General features: G+C 37.8%; 1 long non-coding RNA gene across 1 annotated transcript; it reads left to right on the top strand.

The window, feature by feature from the left end:
* Positions 1–331: 331 nt before the first annotated feature.
* On the top strand, positions 332–3626 carry LOC121405876. The gene is made up of 3 exons (XR_005968716.1): positions 332–372; positions 2958–3077; positions 3612–3626. It is a non-coding gene; the product is annotated as an uncharacterized LOC121405876 (long non-coding RNA).
* Positions 3627–4657: the final 1031 nt, after the last annotated feature.

Raw genomic sequence — 4657 nt, forward strand, 5'->3', positions numbered from 1 at the left:
AATCGAGAGGAAAAAGAAGACACCCCTGATTTGGTTTTAATTCACCCCCCCCCCCACCCATATCGGGATGTGTATTTATCTTGGCGAAGAAGTCCCCTCCCCCCATATTTTGTCATAATTTATCCCCCCCCCATATGCTTTGGCGAGAGGGGCCGCTTGGCTGCTTGCCAGGTAGCTCTATTATACGTGTTGTTCTCGCACTACGCACGCACGAACGGCTAACCGCCAAGTGCAATATTTGAAAAAGAAAACTCGATCTACCGGTACTACCGTTTTGCTGTTGATAAGTCCGTCGATAATTCATCAAAAACTAAAGGAACACGGGTCAGATTCGGACAGCGACTTCAAAGTCATTTGTAGAAGGCTATAACAGTAAGTTCTATAACAATTTTCTTTGATTTATTTCTCAAATTGTCTCAAAATGTTAGATGTCGTTGTACTGCCACGACATGCACGACCACTGCACTGCCACCGTCACTGCCCCGTTGGCGCTGGCCGCTGCTCTACGGGCCGGGACGTGGCTTTGACGACAGGGAGTGCTTATGGTTTATGCTTTGTATTGGCAGAGTTAAGATCGGCGAGCATTGAATAGTAATTCGCTCATATTGCCTGATGTTTATTGTCAATGTTTTACAAAAACCATCTCTGAATACATTGAATTCGTGAATGAATGATTTGTTAATGCTAATGTCAAGACTGTCAAAGTTTTAATTGTGAATAAATAGACCGTTACTGCACACGTTAATTTACTGAAATTGAAAACTTGCCGACAAATATTGCTTTGAAATTAGGCCTATAATTTGTTGTTGTTGTTGATAGATGTTGGTAAATGAGATAAAATGGAGGTGAAACATGGTAAGGGTCCTGATAAAGGCTACGCACGTCTATAACTTTGCTACACTGTACACACCACTCATTGCACATACTATTTCAATGGTAAAATGTGCACTTTGTGTGTGGAACTGTGACTGGACGGAGTGACAAACGATTCCTATTCAATTTTTCTACAGAGGCTGCAATAAATATGCAGAGAAAACTGGCGCTAATGCAGTTTTGCACCGGCCGATTACCAGCATACCTCATCACCAAAACTTGTTCCCAAATGTCATGACAGGTCTCTCAGTCACATTTCGATGTTAATATACCCATCGTTTTTCAAAATATTGGGAATGGCTGTATTTAGTCTTCGATCTCGACGTCGTTGATCTAATCCGTAGACATCACTTCACGGATCTCTCGGATTCGCCGTAATAATTATATGGACTGAAGTTAGCAACCAAATCATGCTAACATGTGGCAAACAAACTGCCAGCATGCCGCATGCGAATCTTTTGATCGCATAACTTCGGTCCATATCAACATGACGGCGAATCCAAGCGATCCGCAATATTTGAAAAGTGGTGGGCATATTGTGTATTGATGTCAAAATGTGTGTAGACAATTCTGGTGGGGAGTTTTGCTTGAAGTTGCATGCACAACGAACAATTGTCCATAGACTGTGTACAACGGATAGATCGTCTCCGCACAGCGATTCAAAGACCGCTGATTGGTCAATAGCGCAGATCACGTCATGACCACGTGGTCCCAAAAATAATTCCTTTGGACTGCGTGCGGAAGTATCGATAACGATATCCGGTCATGTTGTGTACATGGTAAATGGTCTTAGTTCGTGATCGGATCGCTCCGGTATCGATCGAAAATTATCGAAACTGCAATTTCATGCATATTCACGCGACGCTCCGAAACCCGGAAGCCAATTGTCTTTATGCACGTTGCGATAGACTCTACAAATTCCAACGAACACGATGACATATAGACGCTAATTCGTAAGATTTTGACGGAAAAGCAAGAAGTATTCAAAATTCGCTTACCTGTGCGGTATCGGTGATAAAATAGATCCTCCGAGAATACCTTTCATAATTCATATAAAATATAGGAAAATTGAAATTCTAGGTCGATTTTGGTACGAGGTGATAGGGAATTGCACACTTGTTTTGGTGGAATTCTGTGTGGGGAAACAAAAGGCTTGCACTGCACATGCTTACTATATTTTCATTCATAAATTGGTTCTCGGCAGTGGCTGGATGACGTCATGTAATAAGCAAAAATGTACACGACCGCTACGTTTACGCTCCGCTATCCGTTGTACACAATTGTTCACTGTGAGTTGGCTGGTGTGAAACTGCATTAGTGCCGGAGGGTATTCTTAGATCCTTTCATGGGGCTAGGCATATCAATTTTTAAAGTAAATTTTATCCTCTTTTAAAGTTAAGTTTGTCCTGTGATCACATTTTATCTGTTTTTATTTATTTACTGATCAAAACTTGCCTAAAAAACGTCTGGAGTTCATCCACTGGCATATGATTGTCCATGAACGGATCCATGATTTCTCAAAGGGGGTAGTGGGGCACATTTTCCCAAGGAAACTTTAAATAACAAGCAAACCAAAAAGGAGATCCTCTTGTATGAGACAATATTTTTAATATAAATATTTGCTGTAACTTTCGAAGGGGGGGGGGAGAACACTTGTGTAAGAAAGCCACATTTTTATCAAACACATCAACTATTGCTCTCAAGGTGGGGGTACAGGTCAAATGTGCCCACTTGGATCTGCTTCTGCGATTGTCAATACCAGAAAAATAGAATTTATGTCATCGATTACCCTCTTGAAAATTGCTGCTCTAGAAATTTGATTTCCGATGACATAGCTATTACTAGTATAAAGCATGCACAGTTATAATACAGCCTTGTCTGAACTACGCTGAAATACTATCACATTTCCTTATTTTTATCCTAAATTCTGGGCTGGTAATCAGAGGTCCATGAAAAATATCTTTAACATTAAAGTTCTAAGATCATTATTTTTCTATTACTATATTAGTATTCTATTTTTGTTTGTATCTGCATATACATGCAGTTTTTACAACACTTAAATTGATTTTATTTCATTGTCAAAGTTTGGACGACGGATACACTGGATGATAAGGTAGATGATCCAGCCTTATCTTGGAATGACACGACGGGTGTTGAACACAGAAAACGTACCGTGTACAAGAAACAATTGGAGTTTATGAAAGGTAGGTGTGTAAGAATTTTCTTCAGTAGAAAAAAATGCAAAGCTTCATGAGATAAAACAGATTGTATTCCTGCAGTGGCATAGCTGAAAAAAAAACCTTGTCAGGAATGGTAAAAAATCCTTAGAAAGGACAAATGTCATCCCTATTTAGAGGAGCACACGTCTTTTCTGACACCCCCCCAGAAAAAAATCAGTATGTTGGCTGAGGGGGGAAGGGTGGACACTTTTTCCCCAGGTATTCATTTGTTGTGGTATTTGTCATCATTGGGGCAACCTCCCATTATAAAATAGGTTATTGTCTACCCATCTATGGTTAAACATAAATTCATTTATCATATTTTACAAAATGTTTTGTTGATATTTGTTAATTGGTATCATTCAATTGAATGGTAGAGTATACTGCAAATTTCTCAATATATAAAAAAATATATGAACTTCTAAAGAAAGCTTACACACATGACAAGCATTCATATTTTGAACCCTTAGCTAATATACTGTCTTTTGCATTGTTTTCATCCAATATTTCTTATTACAGCTTCAAGGAATTAATCCTGCCGGGTACCCATTCACTTCATCTGGGTCTAGTGATGCACAGTGTGGATGAAATTCGGGCTGAAGGAAAACACACCATGGCTAGGACTCAAATTCACGACCCTCTGTTTGAAAGGTGAGAGTCAGAACCACTAGACCACGACGTTCCCAGCTGATGTCATATCCCCACTTGTTCTTTTGTATTTTATTACAAGAAGTCGCGCTAATTTACATTTTGTCCTCCGAGAACTATAAAAAATGGAGTGAAAATTTATTTCAAAGACATGTCCACCCTAACAAAAAAGTTGATTTGATTAAAAAGAGAAAAATCAAACATAAAAATCGGATGGAAAATAAGAAAGGTATGACATTTTTAAGTTTCGCTCAATTTCACTTAATAGTTACATGCACATCCAGGTCGGTATGCAAATGAGGGAACTGATGACATTACTCATTCACTTTTCTTTGTTTTTTAAATATGAAATATTATAATTTTCTCCTCATTGTCCTATGAAATAAAGTTTTATTTTTTTTTTATTGTCAAATCTGTAAAAAAATTGAAATATTGTACAATTCAAACAATGAAAACCAAAACAAAAAGTGAGGGTCTTATTTTGCATCCGATTTAGATGAAATATTTTGCATGATGCTTGCCTGATTTTCTCTGTTGATTCAAAACAATCTTTTCTGTGGTGGACTAGACCTTTAATGTGAAGATATGCATTGCTGGAAATAATGATATGATACTTGGGACATATCATACACACATGTATGAAAATATGAAATAATTATTTCATTTTATAGAATGAGCCTAATAAATATTCCTGACGATCGTGTGTACATTGGGTTAATTTTTTACCAAAATGTTGTTAAATTTCAAATTCAATAACTTTGTTATTATCAGATTTTAATGAAATTTTCAGCATGATCCTTTTCTGATTCATTCTCTCCCTACCAAAATCTCCCCTTTTCTCATGCTTTCTTTCTATGGTCCCCTTCATTCTCCTTATAACTATGTTATATGTAAAGTGTAACCGGTCGTCCAACCAA

This window comes from Lytechinus variegatus, chromosome 1 (genome assembly GCF_018143015.1).
Source record: "Lytechinus variegatus isolate NC3 chromosome 1, Lvar_3.0, whole genome shotgun sequence".
In the NCBI taxonomy this organism is placed as follows: domain Eukaryota; kingdom Metazoa; phylum Echinodermata; class Echinoidea; order Temnopleuroida; family Toxopneustidae; genus Lytechinus; species Lytechinus variegatus.